The sequence below is a fragment of the Papio anubis genome, chromosome 7 (assembly GCF_008728515.1).
Source record: "Papio anubis isolate 15944 chromosome 7, Panubis1.0, whole genome shotgun sequence".
Taxonomy (NCBI): Eukaryota; Metazoa; Chordata; class Mammalia; order Primates; family Cercopithecidae; genus Papio; species Papio anubis.
Window position 1 is genome coordinate 75,511,363 of NC_044982.1, and position 20,194 is coordinate 75,531,556.

At 42.7% G+C, this 20,194-nt stretch overlaps 1 protein-coding gene and 1 pseudogene across 5 annotated transcripts in view; one reads left to right on the forward strand and one right to left on the reverse strand.

The window, feature by feature from the left end:
- Positions 1-20,194, forward strand: part of STRN3 (striatin 3) — a 139,310-nt gene that overhangs the window by 7,407 nt on the left and 111,709 nt on the right. The window lies entirely within an intron of this gene.
- LOC108586629 lies at positions 1,059-1,369 on the reverse strand (annotated as a pseudogene).

Sequence of the window (20,194 nt, forward strand, 5' to 3'; positions counted from 1 at the left end):
ATATTACGAAACCTATGGAGCCTCTTATAGTTTTTTTCCAAAAAGGGTAAGAAAATTTTACTTAGAATGCCCATGAAGCCTGACTGCTGACCTAAGGAAGTAACTGATTTAATCTGTGCTTTTTGTTTCTGTACTAACATTGCCTTAGTTCAGAGTAGTACTCCTGCCGGAATTCTTTGAGATAATCTCCTTACAGGTTTGTTTCATCCATTGCACCTCTTAACAGTTTATCCTTTATATCATAAATATGATTGTATTATGTATGATCCTCCTTTCCTTTTTTTATGAAAAGTTTCAAACATGTATGAAAATAATATAGTATTGTGACCTCCCACAAACCTGTCACTCATCTTAAACAGTAACAACTCATGATCAGTCTTGTTTTACCTGTACTTCTATCCAGTCATTGTCCATTCCAAATTATTATTATTTTCTATTATTTTATTTTTAAGAGACAGGGTCTCACTATGTTGCCCAGGCTGGAGTGCAGTGGTGCAATCGTAGCTCACTGCAGCCTCAAAACTCCTGGGTTCAAATGGTCCTCCCACCTCAGCCTCCCAAATAGCTTAGACTATAGTCTAAGTGCCACCACGCTTGGCTAATTTTGTTTTTAGTAGGGACGGGATCTTTCTGTGTTGTCTAGGCTGGTCTTGAGATTACGGCCTCAAGCAATCCTCCTACCTTGGCGTCTCAAGAGTGTTGGGATTAAAAGCATGAGCCACTATGCCTGGCATTGTTTTTTTTTTAATTTTTATTATTATTTTTTTGAGGCAGAGTCTTGCTGTGTCACCCAGGCTGGAGTGCAGTGGTGCGATCTCAGCTCACTGCAGGCTCCGTTCCCCCCACGCACCCCCGTTTCAAATGATTCTTATGCCTCAGCCTCCAGAGTAGTTGGGATTACAGGTGTGTCATCATGCCTGGCTAATTTTTTGAATTTTTCGTAGGGATGGGCTTTCACCATGTTGGCCAGGCTGGTCTTGAACTCCTGACCTCAGGTGATCTGCCCACCTTGGCCTCCCGAAATGCTGGGATTACAGGTATGAGCCACCATGCCCGGCCTAAATTTTCTTTTCTTCTATAAGTGCTTGAAGTTACTGAGTTCTGAAGTTGTTGAGCTCTCTGCTATTGATTTGAGCAAGTTCCGGGCACTGATGGCTTTCATCTTCTCATTTTCTGCTTCTTTTGCAAGCTGATCATCAAGCTCAATTAAACTACCAATTATTTTTTGAAACTGGCCAATTTTGTCCACAAAGTTCTTGCACTCTTTCTTGAACTTTATGGTCTACTGGGTAATCTCTGAGTCCAACACCCACAGCTTGTTCAGCTCATCAAAGTGCAGTCCCTCTTCACCCAGGACGTCTTTTACCATAGGTGTTTCCCATCCAGCTTCCCTAGAGAAGCTCTGCTCTGAAGGAGTGACAGTGGCAGGAGGAAGTGTGTCATAGGAACAAGGGTCGAGAAAGAATAAAGTTCGCTTGCACAGGTATTGTTCATTCAACACACATTTCTTGGAGTGCCCACTACATGCCAACACTGCTGGATGCTGGGGGTACAAAGATGAATGCAACATGGTGCCCACCCTGCTAGCCCTGTGGCGGCAGCTTACTATGACCCAGGCTGATGTAGACTGGCAGCTTCTCCCTGTCCCTGGCAGCTGTTATGCAGGCAGCCTGCCTCGGCTGTTGCCATGACTACAGAGACTCTTTACCCATGACCTGAAATATATTTTTATTAAGGTTTTTTTTTTTTTTTGCAAAATGCTTTTAAATTTATTTAAATTAATTTCCTTTTTTTAAAAATTGAGGCAGAGTTTCGTTTTGTTGCCCAGGCTGGGGTGCAGTGGATGCGATCCTGGCTCACTGCAACCTCTGCCTCCCAGGTTCAAGCAATTCTCCTGCCTCAGCCTCTTGAGTAGCTGGGGTTACAGGCATGCACCACCATGCCCAGCTAATTATTTTGTATTTTTAGTAGACACGGGGTTTCACCGTGTTGGCCGGGCTGGTCTTAAACTCCTGACCTCAAGTGATCACCCACCTTGGTCTCCCAAAGTGCTGGGATTACAGGTGTAAGCCACCGTGCCCAGCCTAAATAACTGTGTATGCTCGCTTCTGTGTGTACACACTCACTACCCCTCATAAGACCATTGCAGTTTTAGGTTCACAGCAAAATTTAGCAGAAAGCACAAGCAGTCCCCTACCCCAACGTTTTGCCTTTTCCAGAATACATTCATATACCTTCCCATGGTACTCTTGGGGGAAATTTGTTCTAAGAGTTCTCCTCCAGGATACAAAATTGTTAGATGCTCAAGTCCCTCAATACAATGACTTCGTAACTTATGCACATCTTCCTGTATATTTTAAATCTCTAGATTGCTTATAATTATGTAATCTAAATGCTATGTAAATAGTTGTTATACTTTTTTAAAATTTTTATTTGAGACAGGGTCTCAGTCTGTCACCCAGGCTGGAGGGCAGTGAAACAGTCACTGCTCATTGCAGCCTCGACTTCCGGGTTCAGGTGATCCTCCCATCTTAGCCTCCTGAATAACTAGGACTACAGGCACCCGCCACCACACCTGACTAATTTTTGTATTTTTTCTAGAGACAGAGTTTTGCTAAGTTGCTGAGGCTGGTTTCAAGCTCCTGGACTCAAACGATCTGCCCTCCTCGGCCTCCCAAAGTGCTAGGATTACAGGTGTCAGCTATTGCACCTGGCTAGTTGCTATAATTTTTAAAAACTGTTTTTTGCCTGGGCACCGTGGCTTATGCCTGTAATCCCAGCACTTTAGGAGGCCAAGGCGGGTGGATCACAAGGTCAGGAGTTTGAGACCAGCCTGGCCAATATGGTGAAACCGTGTTTCTACTAAAAATACAAAAATTAGCCAGGTGTGGTGGCATGCGCCTGTAATCCCAGCTACTCAGGAAGCTGAGGGCAGGAAAATCACTTTAACCCAGAGTCGAAGGTTGTAGTGAGTCGAGATCACGCCACTGCACTTCAGCCTGGGTGACAGAGCGAGACTCTGTCTCAAAATATATATATATATTTTTTTATTATTTTTCCAGAATGTTTTTGCCTTGCCATTGTTTGAATCTGTGAATGGGGAACCCTTGGATACAGAGGGTGGCCTTAGTTTGAATCATAAAATATGTAGCCTTTTCACTTAGTAGCAGTGCATTTAAGGCTTCTTCTTGTCTTTTCTATGGGTTGATTATTTCTTTTTAGTGCTGAACAATATTCCATTTATGGATGTACCACAGTTTGTCTATTCACCTTTTGGAGGGTATCTTGGTTACTTTCAAGTTTTGTCAGTTATGAGTAAAGGCTATAAACATCCATGTGCAGGTTTTGTGTGGACGTATGAGTTTTCATGTAATTTGAGTAAATACCAGGGAGTGTGATTGTTGGATCATATGGTAAGATTATATTAAGAAACTGCCAAATGGTCTTCCAAAATGGCTGTACCATTTTGCATTCCCACCAGTAATGAGTGAGAATTATTATTGCTCCACTTTCAGCTTTTGGAGTTGTAGTGTTTTGGATTTTAACCGTTTTGGTAGTTACGTAGTGGTATCTCACTGTTTTTAATTTACATTCCCCTAATGAAAAACAGTATTGAAGCTAGGCATGGTAGCATGTGCCTGAAGTCCCAGCTACCTGGTGGAGGGGTGAGATGGAGGATTGCTTGAGCCCCAGAGGTTGTGGCTACCATGATCCATGATCTCCCCACTGCACTCCAGCCTGGGTGACAGAGTGAGCCCCTGTCTCACAAAGTTCTGTAGAGGACTGCTGGGAACAGAACTGAACTTCTAAAAGTAAATGTCTTGACAGCTGCTTTCCAAGGCCTGGCTATAAGTAAGGTCTGTAGAGCCAAAAGGAACATATACCTCTTCTTAAAATTGAGGGTGTTGGCTGGGCACAGTGGCTCATGCCTATAATCCCAGCACTTTGGGAGGCCAAGGCAGGTGGATCACCTGAGGTCAGGAGTTCGAGACCAGCCTGGCCAACATGGTGAAACCCTGTCTCTACTAAAAGTACAAAAAATTAGCTGGGTGTGATGGCGCATGTCTGTAGTTCCAGCTACTCGGGAGGCTAAGACAGGAGAATTGCTTGTACCCGGGAGGCAGAGGTTGCAGTGAGCCGAGATCGTGCCATTGTACACCAGCCTGGGCGATGAATGAAGCTCCGTCTCAAAAAAAAGAAAAAAAAATGAAAGTGTTTAAGCCCAAGATGAAACTGGATTCTATTTAAGAGATATGTTTATGTGTATAAAGCAAAGAATAACATAGTCAAATGGAACAAAACTAGAGTAATTAGGGAAACGCAACTCATACCTGTGGAAACAGTGGCGTGATTTGTGTCAAATTCTGAAGCAGCCTTCCTGGTAAGGCTACTGGACACAGAATACCCTTGAAGGAAAGTAATGAAAAGTAAATAAATAAAAGTGGGTGTGAGGCTGGACGTGGTGGCGCTTACGCCTGTAGTCCCAGCACTTTGGGAGGCCAAGGCGGGCGAGTCACTTGAGGTCAGGAGTTTGAGACCAGCCTGACCAACGTGGTGAAATCCTGTCTCTATAGAAAAATACAAAAATTAGCCAGGTATTGTGGCGCATGCCTGTAATCCCACCTACTTGGGAGGCTGAGGCAGGAGAATCACTTGAACCTGGGAGGTGGAGGTTGTAGTGAGCCAAGATTGCGCCACTGTACTCTAGCCTGGGCGACAGACTCCAGCCTGGGCAACAGAGTGAGACCCTGCTTTTTTTTTTTTTTTTTTTTTTAAAGTGGGTTTGTGCTCTTGTAATGAAAAAGAAAAAAGGTTTAAAAAGGGTGCGCTTTTGACCAATATGTAATGCTGTTTCAAGGTAGTACCAGTATCTTGTGTTCAGTGGAACCAAGGTAAACACAAGGTACTGGTATTACCTTGAGATAGCATTAACACCTAAGTGGTTTCAGTGAACAAGATTTAAAAGACTAGAATTAAAGCAATTATAAATGTGCAGTAAAATTTTGGACTACTTTTAGATAGACTTTATAAAAAGACTTAAAAATTCCTATTAAAAATTTTGCACTTTGGCCGGGTGTGGTGGCTCATACCTGTAATCCCAGCACTTTTGGAGGCCGAGGCAGGTGGATCACGAGGTTAGGAGTTTGAGAACAGCCTGACCAACATGGTGAAACACCGTCTCTACTGAAAATACAAAAATTAGCAGGGTGTGGTGTCACATACCTGTAATTCCAGCTACTAAGGAGAATCAGTTGAACCCGGGAGGCGGAGGTTGCAGTGGGCCGAGATCACATCACTGCACCCAGCTTGGGCAACAGAGCAAGACTATCTCAGTAACAACAACAACAACAAAAATTTCTGCGCTTTCAGGACACTTACAAGCTCCTTCCTATAATCCCAGCACTTTGGGAGACCAAGGCAGGAGGATAACTTGAAGTCAGGAATTCAAGACCAATCTGGGCAACAAAGTGATACCCTGTCTTTACAAGAAAATTTAAAAATTAGCTGGACACAATGGTGTTGTGCCTGTAGTCCCAGCTACTCGGGAAGCCAGGGCGGGAGGATCACTTGAGCCCAAGGGTTCAAGGCTACCGTGAGCCATGATAGCACCACTGCACTCTAGTCTGGGTAACGGACTGAGACTGTCTCAAAAAAAAAAATAGTAATAATAGTAATGATGATTGCTTTGAGAAACCAAGGCAGGAGGATTGGTTGAGGCCAGGAGTTCGAGACCAGCCTGGGCAACATAGTGAGATTCCCCACTTTCTACAGAAAAGAAAAAAATTAGCCGGACATAGTGATGTGCACCTGTAGTCCTAGCTTTGGAGGCTCAGGCGAGAGGATTGCTTGAGCTCAGGAGTTTGAAGCTATAGTGAGCTGTCATCAAGTCACTGTACTTCAACCTGGTAAAAGACTGCCTATTAAAAAAAATTATATTTTGAATAAGTAATATGTGGTTCAAAATTAGATCTTATACTCACCATGATCCTGTCTACTACCCCCATCGCCAAGTTAGTAATCGACTACTATTTTTTTAGTCTGTGTGTGTCCCTCTGTAGTGTTTTTTATGTAGGTAGATGAAAGCAAATATGTTTTCGTCCTTTTCTGGTACAATGTGGCAAACTGTATAACCTATTTTTCACTATAATTTTTTTTTTTTTTTTTTTTGAGATGGGGATCTTGCTCTTTTGTCCAGGCCAGAGTGCAGTGATGCGATCTTGGCTCACTGCAACCTCTACCTCCTGGGCTCAATTGATCCTCCCACTTCAGCCTTCCAAGTTTGGGACTACAGGAACGTGCTTCCACACCTGACTATTTTGTTGTTGTTGTTTTGTAGAGATGGGAGTTTCCCTATATTATCCATGCTGGTCTTGAACTTCTGGGCTCAAGCATTTTGCCCACCTCGGCCTCTCAAAGTGCTGGGATTATAGGTGTGAACCACTGCCTACTTTTTCATTTAGCATGTTGAGAGATCATTCCAAACCTGCTAATAGAGAGCATCCTCACTTCTTTTTTTTTTTTTTTTCTTATTGCCCAGGGTAGAGTGCAGTGGCGCAATCTCAGCTCACTGCAACCTCTGCCTTCCGGTTTCAAGCGATTCTCCTGCCTCAGCCTCTCAAGTCACTGGGATTACAGGCACCTGCCACCACGCCCATCTAATTTTTTTGTGTTTTTAGTAGAGATGGGGTTTCACCATGTTGGTCAGGCTGGTCACTTACTGCTGACCTCGTGATCCACCCTCCTCGGTCTCTCCCAAAGTGCTGGGATTACAGGCGTGAGCCGCCATGCCCAGCCCTACATCCTCTCTTCTTTTTAACAACTGCATAGTATTCTGTGTAGATGGGCCGTAGTTGATCCACCTAATCCACTGTTGCTGGACAGTTGTGTTAAATTTTCATAAAACATTTGTAGCTGTGTTCTTTCTTAAATGTGTGAGCAGTCAGTCTTGTTGCCTCAAACTCTATTGTGTTTCCTTTTTGTTGCTGTTGTTAGAGTTGTTAGCAGTTGTGAAAAGTTTAAAATTTTTGTAATACTTTATTTCCTGGCTTGCATTTAAATCTGAACTTAGGATGTTTTTGCTTTGAAAGCTGTTAACTGGGACTTGATTTTATTTAAGTTATCTTTCATCAAAATCCTGGAGAGTAGAGAGTGAGAAAGAGGAAACAAAGATAATTAACGGGATGAAGTGGGTAGAAAGAGAAATAATATGAGAGAGTAACAGTGGATAAGGGTAACAATATGACCCTGATAGTCATCTTAGATAATAAAAATATTTCACAGTGGCCTGGACTAGTATTTGTTGTGTTGCTTTTTTCTTTTTCTTTTTTTTGAGACGGAGTCTCGCTCCGTCGCCCATGCTGAAGTGCAGTTGCGCAATCTCGGCTCACTGCAACCTCCGGCTCCCGGGTTCAAGCAATTCTTCTGCTTCAGCCTCGCAAGTAGCTGGAATTACAGGCGCCTGCCACCATGCCTGACTAATTTTTTTAAATTTTTGGTAGAGACAGGGTTTCACCATGTTGAGCAGGCTGGTCTCCGACTCCTGACCTCAGGTGGTCCGCCCGCCTTGGCCTCCCAAAGTGCTGGGATTACATCCATTAGCCACTGCCTCAAAAAAGTAAAAAATAAACAAATAAGAATAAATAAAAAGATGAGGATTGAGATTCTAGCCTCTGTTTTGATGAATCTTTATATTTTACATATGTAACTGCTCCCTGGTCATTTCCTTCTTAGCACTTAACATATTTTGCAATTTTATTTTATTTTTTTGAGACACAGTCTCGCTCTGTCACCCAGGCTGGAGTGCATTGGCATGATCTCAGCTCATGGCAACCTTCACATCCCAGGTTAAAGCAAGTCTCGTGCCTCAGCCTCCTGAGTAGCTGTAATTTCAGGTGTGCGCCACCACACCCAGCTAATTTTTTGTATTTTTAGTTGAGACAGGGTTTCGCCATATTGGCTAAGCTGGTCTTGAACTCCTGTCCTTAAGTGATCCACCCACCTCGGCCTCCCCAAATGCTGGGATTACAGGTGTGTATACCCAGTGTGAGAGTAAAGGGTCTGGCACGTGATAGATGTCTGCCAAATATTTGCTAAATAAGTGAAATTGCCGAAGACGTCTCATTAAACTGTTAGAGATGAGAGCTTGACTTACAATTTTTGTGTTGTGTATATACTAGGAGAAAATGTTCACAGGATAGAGTAAAAGAATACTCTTTGTCAACCCCTCATTTGATACTGGAATGAAAACAAACTTTCTGGGTTTTATTATATTATGATTTTTCTCCCCTCCCCGTCATGGGAAAGGGAGTATCAGAGAAATCACTTCAATTAAAATGTTTGTTTTGTTTTTTTGAGACGGAGTCTTGCTCTGTTGCCCAGGCTGGAGTGCAGTGGTGCAATCTTGGCTCACTGCAACCTCTGCCGCCTGGTTTCAAGTGATTCTCCCACCTCTGCCTCCTGAGTAGCTAGGATTACAGACATACGCCACCACGCCTGGCTAATTTTTGTATTTTTAGGAAAGACAAGGTTTCGCCATGCTGGCTAGGCTGATCTCGAACTCCTGACCTCAGGTGATCCACCCGCCTTGGCCTTCCAAAGTGTTGGGATTACAGGCATAAGCCAGCACACCTGGTACTTCAGTTAAAACGAATCTTTGCCTGAGATTAATGCACTGTGGGGGGGTACTTTATCCCTTTGAAATGAATAATTTTTATGAAGAATGTTTAATGACTGTGCAATGCTTACGGTAAACTAAACATAAATTTTGTGTGCCATAAATCAGCTATATGAAAAATATGTACATTGAAAAAGTTCAGATATTTTTAAATACTTTGCGGTTTTTTTGGTGATGGGATTATTGGAAACATTTCTCTTTTCCTTATTTAAAAAAAATGACCCACCAAACATTATAGTTTATTTTCTTTTAAAATTGATAAGTTGGCCGGGCGCGGTGGCTCAAGCCTGTAATCCGAGCACTTGGAGACCATCCTGGCTAACACCGTGAAACCCCGTCTCTACTAAAAATACAAAAAATTAGCCGGGCATGGTGTCGGGCGCCTGTAGTCCCAGCTACTCAGGAGGCTGAGGCAGGAGAGTGGCGTGAACCCGGGGGAGGCGGAGCTTGCAGTGAGCCGAGATTGCGCCACTGCACTCCTGCACTCCAGCCTGGGCGACTGAGCGAGCCTCCATCTCAAAAAAAAAATGAATAAATAAAATAAAATAAAATAAAAATAAAAAAATAAAATAAAATTGGTAAGTTTCAGGAGTGAATTCTTTATGCCAATACATAGTCATTGTTGAAAAAATACTTTGTTATAAAACAAAACAATTGTATTAGTTTTAGTGAATTTATAGACTAGTTTGTCTTTTTCCTATTTCCTTTTTTACCGATTTCTTCTTTTGTTTTTTATTTTACTTTCGTTTTTTAGAGACAGGGTCTCATACCGTCGGCTAGGCTTGAGTGCAGTGATGCGATCGATCATGGCTCACTGTAGCTTTGTCCTTCCGGGCTCAAGCAATCCTCCTGCCTCAGCCTCCTCAGAAGCTGGGACTACAGGCATATGCCATCATACGCAGCTACTTAAAATTCTTTTTTTCGTAGAGATGGTGTCTCAGTATGTTGCCCAGGCTGGTCTTGAATATCTGGTCTCAAGCAATCCTACTACCCCAGCCTCCCAAAATGCTGAAATAACAGGCATGATATCAGCACCCAGCTTCTTTTTTACTGATTATTTAGAAGCTGTCAAATATGTTTTGTTACTTACTAAGATTTTATTTTATGATGTATTTAAAATTTTTTGTGTTTATATTTAGCCACTTCTATTTGTTTTTATATTAGTTTTTCATATTTTTATTTGTAGTTAAAGTAATACATTTATATGAAAATTAAGTTATAGAAATGTAGGAAAAAAAAAAGGAAAAAAAGGCAATGGTTTTTTGTAATCCTGATTTTCCAGGAACAACCACTGCTATATTTTTGGGTGCATGTCTTTTCGGAGGTTTTTCTGTACATATACAAAAGTGGTTTTCAACTGGGAGTAGTTTTGCTCCCATTGGACACTTATTTGGCAAGGTCTGGAGACATTTTTGGTTATCACAGTTGGAGGCAGGCGCTCCTGGCATTTAGTGGGGAGTGGACAGGGATGCTGCTAAACATGCACAGGACAGCCCTCCATGTCCCAAATAAAATATTAGTCCAAAATGTTAATAATTGCTGAGGTTGGGAAACCCTGATATACAACTATATGTATGTATTGGTGTGTGTGTATAGATATGTCATCTCATATCCTTTCATGTCTAGTGCCTGGTAGTCATATAATTGTTGCAATAAATAATTGTTGGGATGAATATATCGATACAAAAGAAACTCATACTAAGTTAATTTATTTTAAATATTGTTTTATTTTGGCATACATAGATCTACTTTTTTTGTGTGTTTACAAAATACTGTTTTTCTTAAATTTTTTTTCTTTTCTTTTTTTTTTTTTTTTGAGACATCATTTCTTTCTGTCTCCCAGGCTGGAGTGCAGTGGCACAATCACGGCTCACTGCCACCTAAACCTCCTGGGCTCAAGTGTTCTTCATCCTCAGCCTCCTGAGTAGCTGAGACTATAGGTGTGTGCCACCATGCCCAGCTAGTTTTTGTATTTTCTTGTAGAGACAAGGTTTCACTGTGTTGCCCAGGCTGGTCTCAAATTCCTGACCTTGAGTGATCCACTTGCCTTGTCCTGCTAAAGTGCTGGGATTACAGGTGTAAGCCACTGCACCCAACCATTTCTAAAATTTTACTGAAAGAATACGTGCATAAATACTACAATACTTACAGCCAAAATAGTTGTTCCCTACTGAGTCCACCTCTCTAGACCAGCTTTCCAGAAGCAACTACTTTCAACTCTTGTGATATTTACTTATATTTAAATAATAGACTTACCACTATTTCTTGTCTCTGGCATTTAAAAAAAAATGATGCTGCGAAATATCCTGTCTAGCAATATATAATTTTTAAATTTATTTTTTTTTAAGACAAGGTCTTGCTCTGTCATTCAGTCTAGAGTGCAGTGGTGTGATCATGGCTCACTGCAGTCTCGATCTCCCGGGCTCACATGATCCTCCCACCTCAGCCTCCCAAGCAGCTGGGACTATAGGCGTGTGCTCCCACGCCCAGCTAGTTTTTGTATTTTTATAGAGACTGGGTTTTGCTGTGTCGTACAGGCTGGTCTTGAACTCCTGACTCAAGCAATCTACCTGCCTCCGCCTCCCAGATTGCTAGAATTACAGGCATAAGCCACTGCACCCAGCCAATTTTTTCTGTTTTGTTTTTTTTTTTGTTTTGTTTTTGTTTTTGTTTTTGAGACGGAGTCTTGCTCTGTCGCCCAGGCTGGAGTGCGCTGGCGTGATCTTGGCTCACTGCAACCCCCACCTACTGGGTTCAAGTGATTCTCCTGCCTCAGCCTCCTGAGTAGCTGGGATTATAGGCACCCACCATCATGCCCAGCTAATTTTATTTTGTAGAGACTCGGTTTCACCATGTCGTTGCCCAGGCTGGTCTTGAACTTCTGACCTCAGGTGATCCTCCCACCTCGGCCTCCCAAAGTGCTTGAATTACAGGTGTGAACCACCATGCCAGGCCCAATTTTTTATTTACTTCAGAAACAGGGTCTCACTGTGCTGCCTAGGCTGGAGTGTTGTGGTGGGATCATAGCTCACTGTAACTTTGAACTCCTACGCTCAAACGATCCTCCTCATAGCTGAGACTACAGGTGAATGACATCACATCTGGCTATTGTTTTTTATTTTTGTAGAGATGTAGTCTTGTTATTTGCCCAGGATGGTCTTGAACTCCTGGCCTCAAGCAATTCTCCTGCCTTGGCCTTGGCCTCCTAAGTTGCTGGAATTATGGATGTGAACCCCTGCACCTGGCCATCTGACAATATTGAGTATTACGTTTTGGCTTCTTACTATGTTAGTAGGATTTATTACACCTCTTATATCTCCTTTCATCATATTCCAATATAGATAATATTTCAGTATAGGTAACTCTTTTTTTTTTTTTTTTTTTTTTGAGACAGAGTCTCGCTTAGTCGCCCAGGCTGGAGTGCTATGGCGCGATCTCGGCTCACTGCAAGCTCCGCCTCCCGGGTTCACGCCATTCTCCTGCCTCAGCCTCCCGAGTAGCTGGGACTACAGGCGCCCGCCGCCTCGCCCGGCTAATTTTTTTGCATTTTTAGTAGAGACGGGGTTTCACCGTGTTAGCCAGGATGGTCTCGATCTCCTGACCTCGTGATCCGCCCGCCTCGGCCTCCCAAAGTGCTGGGATTACAGGCGTGAGCCACCGCGCCCAGCCCTAGGTAACTCTTAAGATGTATACTGTGGTTACTTGTCTGTATATTTTGTTTTATTTGGAGTTATTTGCCTCCTTTTTTAATTTGCCTAGTTTTCTAGGTATGTATTGCTGTATTTCCAAAAGGTTCTACAACTGTTAGGGTTTTTAAATTAAAGACTCCCAAGCACATCACATTGTCTACCAGTTCTGCCTTTTGTGTGTATGTTTGGAGCGGGAGAAGACTTGCTTTCCAGAGTTGTCCATTCTCTTGCTCTAATGTAGACTTGTTCTCAAGATTTGGTATCGAGTTACTATTCTGAAACTAATGTCTGCTGCGGTCCTTCCGGAAATCTCTTTTTATTGGACCCTTTCTTGGCTTACTCCTTCATTTTGCTGAAATGTTATCTAATTGTTTCTTGAGAAAAGTTGGATTGGAGGTAAATGTTAAGGACTTAACCTCTTTTAAAAAATGTCTGTATTTTATTTTCACACTTGATTGCTAGTTTGGAAATACACTTTTATTTAACTTTATTTATTTATTTATTTTAGAGTCAGGGTCTCACTCTGTTGCCCAGCCTGGAGTGCAGTCGCTCTTCAGAAGTGCATTTACAGCCCACTACAGCCTTGACTTCGTAGGTTCAAGCATGTCTTTCCACTTCTGCCTCCAGAGTAGCTGGGACTACAGGCCTGCCCTATTGCACCAGGCTATATTAACATTTTGAAGACGTTTCTCTTGTCTTTGAACTTTCATGTCTCTTTCAAAAGGTTTGATGCTGTTCTGATTCTAGATCCCTTGTTTTGTTTTTTTTTTTTTGTATGTGTGATTTGAATTTCTTTTTCTTTTCTTTTCTTTTCTTTTTTTTTTTTGAGATGGGGTCTCGCTCTGTCCCCAAGGCTGGAGTGCAGTGGCGGGATCTCAGCTCACTGCAAGCTCCGCCTCCCGGGTTCACGCCATTCTCCTGCCTCAGCCTCCCGCCTTTTTTTTTTTTTTTTTTTTTTTTGAGGTGGAATTTCACTCTTGTTGCCCAGGCTGGAGTGCAATGGCGCGATCTTGGCTCACTGCAGCCTCTGTCTCCCAGGTTCAAGTGATTCTCCTGTACTTAGCCTCCCAAGCAGCTGGGATTACAGGTGCCTACCACCACGCCCAGCCTTTTTTCGTATTTTTAGTGGTGTTGGGGTTTCACCATATTGGTCAGGCTGGTCTTGTACTCCTAACCTCAGGTGATCCACCCACCCCGGCCTCCCAAAGTGCTGGGATTACAGGCTTGAGCCACCACGCCCAGGCTACTTTTTTAATTTTAGTAAACACAAGGTCTCACTGTGTTGCCCAGGGCAGTCTCAGGAGCTACCCTGGGCTCAAGAGCTGCCCTTCTGCCTCAGCCTTTCAGAGTTCTAGAATTACAGGCATGAGCCACCATACCCAGCCTAGATTTCTTTTAAAGGGTGGTTTTACCTTTATATAATGAACTGTTTTGAGCATAGTAGAGTTTTTGTTGTTGAATTTTTCTCTCCATGATTTATTGGTTTCCTCAGAGTGCCTTTTTTTGTTGTTTGTTTGTTTCTTTTTTTTTTTTTTGAGACAGAGTCTCACTCTGTCACCTAGGCTGGAGTGCAGTGGTGCGATCTTGGCTTACTGCAACCTCTGCCTCCCAGGTTCAAGAGATTCTCCTGCGTCCCTCCTGAGTAGCTGGGATTACAGGCGTGCATGTGCCACCACACCTGGCTAATTTTTGTATTTTTAGTAGAAATGGGTATCACCATGTTGGCCAGGCTGGTCTTGAACTCCTGAGCTCAAGTGATCCACCCGCTTCAGCCTCCCAAAGTACTGGGATTACGGGCGTGAGCCACTGTGCCCAAGCTAGGTTTTCTGAGCTGTACTTATAATTGGTTATCTGACTCTCCAGATAACTTTCTGTCTAATGTTCATCCTTGTGATTTAAAAAATTTTAGCTATGTAAAAAGAGAGTTTATCATTCTTGTATTTTGAGTAGAGCCTGCCTGCAGGATATTCTATCCCTGCTGCATTCTTTGGTGTCAGATTTCTTCAAATCATCTGTTAGTGAATCTTTTCACAATTCTTTTTTATATCTCTATTAGTATTGTGAGAGGAAACCAAAAACTCAAGACCCTAATTCACTATGCCAAAGGAAAAATAATTAAGCTGAAAGCTGTGTCATGCAAGAAATTGCTGTTCCTTTTGTTTATAAGTAGATAGCTACAGATAAAAGGTTAAATATTTCCACAGGTAGCTACTCTATGTTTACCTTATGTAAGGTGCCATTTCCTGATCATGAGACAAATACATCGTTGACTGTTCTCCTACCTGCTCCTCCCCTGCCATCCCTTCTCCTAGATGGAGTCTCTCTCTGTCGCCCAGGCTGGAGTACAGTGGCATGATCTCGGCTCACTGCAACTTCCGACTCCTGGGTTCAAGCGATTCTTCTGCCTCAGCCTCCTGAGTAGCTGGGACTTCTGGCGTGTGCCACCATGCCCGACTAATTTTTGTATTTTTAGTAGAGATGGGATTTCACCATATTGGCCAGGCTGGTCTCAAATTCTTTACTTCATGATCTGCCCGCCTCAGCCTCCCAAAGTGCTAGGATTATAGGGGTGAGCCACTGTGCCCGGCGCTGCTCCTTTTTTTCTTGCAACATGTGGATTACCATACCTTTCCTCTTTTCACCTGTAGCCCACTTTTTCCCTTTAAATACTGAAACCCTCAGCATCATCTTTGGAGAAAAGGTTAGACTGTTTCTGGGATTCCCTGTTTAGTTCTTCCAGGCATGTCCTTAATCTTGGCAAAATTAACTTCTAAATTGTTTGAGACCTGTTTCAGGTAATTTTTGGTGTACAGTATGTGGTCACTTTCCCCCAAGATTCTTTTTTAAATTTTTTTTTCTGAGATGGAGTTTCACTCTTGTTGCCCAGGCTGGAGTGCAATGGCATAATCTCGGCTCACCACAACCTCCGCCTCCCGGGTTCAAGCAATTCTCCTGCCTCAGCCTCCCAAGTAGCTGGGAGTACAGGCATATGCCACCATACCCAGCTAATTTTGTATTTTTGGTAGAGACAGGATTTCACCATGTTGGCCAGACTGGTCTTGAACTCCTTACCTCAGGTGATCCACCCGCCTTGGCCTCCCAAAATGCTGGGATTACAGGGCTGAGCCACCGTGCCGACCTCTTTTTTAAAATTTTTATGTATTATAACTTATTTTAGAAATACAACTAGTACTTTTCTTTTTCAGACAGGGTCTTACTCTGTCATCCTTACTGGAATGCAGTGGTTTAAGTGATTCCCAGTTTAGTTCCCTACCAAGTAGCTGGGACTATAGGTGTGTGCCACCATGCTCTGCTAATTTTTTTCTTTAACTTTTTTTTTTTTTAGCCAGGGTTGCGCCCTGTTGCCTAGGCTGGACTGGAGTGTGGCAGTGTGATCATGGTTCACTGCATCCTCAACCTCCTGGGCTCAGGTGATCTTCCCACCTCTCAGCCTCCCGAGTAGCTGTGACTGCAGGCGCACGCCATCACACCTGCCTGATTTTTTTTGTATTTTTTGTAGAGATGGGGTTTCGCCATGCTGCCTAAGCTGGTCTCGAATGCTTGGGCTCAAGTGATGTGCCTGCCTTGGCCTCCCAAAGTGCTGAGATTACAAGTGTGAGCTATTGCGCCCGCCCAGAAACTTGTTGATACAGGGTCTCACTCTGTTGTCCAGGCTGATGTTGAACTCCTGGGCTCAGGTGCCTGGGAGGCCTGTGTTGGCCTCCCAAAGTACTGGGATTATAGGCATGAACCACCATGCCTGGCCAACTAGTGCTTTTTGTATCCTCTACAAGAAATCTCCCTTTGCTACCAAGTTTTTTTTGTTTGTTTGTTTAGTTTTGTAGAAAGATGTGTTTTGCATTAAGGTCTATCTTAGTTTATTTTGTGTTGCTATAAGGAACACTTCACGCTGGGTGACTTACAAAGAAAAATGGTTTTATTTGACTCAATTCTGTTGGCTGGCAAGTTGAAGATCGAGCATCTGTATCTGGTGAGGACTTCAGTCTGCTTCCACTCATGGCTGAAGGCAAAAGAAAGCAGTGTGTGCAGAGCTTACATGGCGAGAGAGCAACAGACAGCTTTTGCTGGAACTAATAGAGTGAGAACTCACTTGCTAGCCACCTCCAGAGAAGGCATGAATCTATTCATGTGGGATCCACCCTCCATGACCCAAATGCCATTAGGCCCCACATCCAACATTGGAAATCAAATTTCAGATGAGGTTTGGAGGGGACAGATATCTAAACCATAGCAAGGTCTATAATCCAGCTTGAGGTTTTTTTTTCCCCCAATTTTTAAATTGTAAAATACATATAAGATAAAATTTACTGTCTTAACCATTTTCTTTCTTTCTCTCTCTTTTTTTTTTGAGACAGAGTCTTGCTCTGTCACCAGCCTGGAATGCAGTGGCGTTATCTTGGCACACTGCAACCTCCGCCTCCCGGGTTCAAGCCATTCTCCTGCCTCAGCCTCCCGAGTGGCTGGGATTACAGGTGCCCACCACCACGCCCAGCTAATTTTTGTATTTTTAGTAGAGACGGGGTTTCACCATGTTGGCCAGAATGATCTCGATCTCCTGACCTCGTGATCCGCCTGCCTCAACCTTCCAAAGTGCTTGGATTACAGGTGTGAGCCTCCGCGCCTGACATCATCTTAACCATTTTCAAAGGTACATTTCAGTAGTAGGCAGTATATTTATACTGTGCAACCTTTACTACCATCATCTCCAGAACTCTTTTTCTTCTTGCAAAACTGAAACTGTACCCATTAAACAATAACTTATGTTCCTTCATGTCCTAGCTCCTGGAAATCACCATTCTACTACTTTCTGTCTCTATTATTTTGACTACTGTAGGTACCTTACATAAGTGGACTGATACATACAAATGCCCTTTTGTGACTGCCTTATTTCCCTTAGCGTTGTGTCCTTAAGGTTCATCTATATTTTAGCTGTTTCAGAATTTCCTTTTTTTTTTTGAGAAGGAGTCTTGCTCTGTCGCCCAGGCTGGAGTGCAGTGGTGTAATCTTGGCTTGCTGTAACCTCAGCTGCCTGGGTTCAAGTGATTCTCTCATCTCAGCCTCCCGAGTAGCTGCGATTACAGGCACCCACCGCCCAGCTAATTTTTTTTTTTTTTTTTTTTTTGAGACAGAGTCTTGCTCTGTTGCCCAGGTTGGAGTGCAGTGGCGCGATCTTGGCTCATTGCAACCTCTACCTCCCGGCTCAAGCAATTCTCCTGCCTCAGCCTCCTGAGTAGGTGGGATTACAGGCATGTGCTCTCACGCCCAGCCAATTTTTGTATTTTTAGTAGAAACGGGGTTTTACCATGTTAGCCAGGATGGTCTCAATCTCCTGACCTTGTGATCTGCCTGCCTCGGCCTCCCAGAGTGCTGGGATTACAGGTGTGAGCCACCAGGCCCGGCCCCCTCCCCCGCTTTTTTTTTTAGAGGTGGAATTTCGCTCTTGTTACCCAGGCTGGAGTACAATGTCGTGATCTCAGCTCACCACAACCTCTGCACCCCGGGTTCAAGCAATTCTCCTGCCTCAGCCTCCTGAGTAGCTGGGATTACAGCCATGCGCCACCACGCTCAGCTGATTTTTTGTATTTTTAGTAGAGACGGGGTTTCTCCATATTGGTCAGGCTGGTCTCAAACTCCCAACCTCAGGTGATCCACTTGCCTCGGCCTTCCAGAGTGCTGAGATTACAGTCATGAGCCACCGCACCTGGCCTGATTTTTGTATTTTTAGCAGAGACGGAGTTTCGCCATATTGGTTGACCAGGCTGGTCTGGAAACTCCTGACCTCAGGTGATCTGCTTGCCTTGGCCTCCCAAAGGCCATTCATAATAGATAACAGATCCATTTATCTGTTAATGGAGACTTGGGTTGCTTCCAATTTTAGCAATTGTGAATATAGTTGCTGTGAACATAGGTGTACAAATATCTCTGAGATCCTGCTTTCAATTCTTTTGGTACAACTGAGTTTTACTGACTATGATAAATTTAGTGCTTTCTATCTGATATGGTGCTTTTCTCAAAATGTGAATTTAGGGCATTCAGGTTTTTTTTTTTTTTTTTTTAGATGGGGTCTCACTCTGTTGCCCAGGCTGGAGTGCAGTGGCAGTGGCATTACATAGCTCATTACAGCCTTGATCTTCTGGGCTCAAGTAATTCTTCCACTTCAACCTCCCGAGTAGCTCTAACTGCAGGCGCACATCACCATGGCCGGCAAAATTTTTAAAATTTTTTTTGTAGAGACAGGGTCTTGCTATGTTGCCCATGCTGATTTTGAACTCCTGGCTTCAAGCAATCCTCCCACTTTGGCTTCCCAAAGTCCTGGCATTATAGGAGTGAGCCACTGCATTTGGCTGCTGCTTCTTGTTCCTCTAAAATTCAAACACTGATTTTTGTTTAAGTTGTAAGAATACTTGAATTTTTGGTGGACAGTTTCACATGATATCACCTGACTGCTCATTTAAGGCTACAGTGGCCAAACATACCAGATTTTTAATCTGACTTAGATACTAATTTCAACAGAAGCATCCAACACAGCTAGGTACTCCCTGTAAACCTTCAGCCCTAGCACCTCTGCCTCACTCAGTAGATGTCTTTACAACTCCCATTTAACGGAGACAATAGAATCCTATCCAGTGGGGAGTTCTTTATTGTTACCAAGTCTACAGATTGTATATGTGCACACATATCCCCTTTTCTTAGGTTGCTATTAATATGAGAAACATTTCTGTCCTTATAAGGCTTATCTCTACCTATTGTTTTTTTTTTTTTTTCCTTCATTGGCTGTTTATTTGGCACCTGCTGTGTGCCAGCCACTATAAATAAAATGAAGCCGTTGCCCTATTGAAGCTTAAATTTTAGTGGGTAGAAAGTAAAGTTTGTTGGGTGGTGTTAAGTGCTATATAGAGGAAAGTAAAGCAGAGAAGATTGGTAAGGAATGAGTTGATGTGTAACATTATTATTTAAACAGGGCTCCTGGGAAAGATAACCTCACTACTGAAGACCAGATGCCTTTTGTTTTTCTTTACTCATCATTACTGCTGCCTTTTATGCTAAGATGTTTTCCTGGGTACCATTTAAAATCTTTTATTTATTTATTTTTTAAAAGATTCTTGCAGTGACTCGGAATTGTATCTTTTTGAGTTATTTTCCTATTGGTTGCCCTAGTTAGGATTAATACCCATTTTAATTATAATAGTATATAAAAGAACTTTGTTCCTATAAGCTTTATTTCGTTTCCTCTTTGTGCAGTTGGTGTCCTACAAGTTATGTCTCTCCATTGAGTACCCATCAACACAGATTTCTAATTATTGCTTAATGTGATTGATTGCCTTTTAAATTGAGAAGAAAAAAAGACTTACCCCCCGCCGCAGAAATACATTTATACTATCTTTTTTAGTTACATATGGAGTTAACTTTACTAGCACTCTTTTATTTTTTAGGTGGATTTGAATTACTCTCTGGTGTCTTTATATTTTAGCCTGAAGGATTCCCCCTTAATATTTCTTTTAGGGTAAGTCTATTAGCAAGAAGTTCTTTTATGTTTTGGTATGGGAATAAATTAATTTCTCCTTCATTTTTAAAGGAGAGTTTTGTTGGATATAGACGATCTCTTTTCTTTCAGCTCTTTGAATGTATCCCACTGCTACCATGGTTTCTGGTGAAAAGTCAGCTGCTTTGGGAGGATCCTTAGTATGTGATGAATTGCTTCTCTTTGATGTTTTCAAGATTTTCTTATTTTTATTGACTTTTAATCATTTGATTTGATGTATCTTGATGTCAATCTCTTTGAGCTTATCTTACTTGTAATTCATTGAGC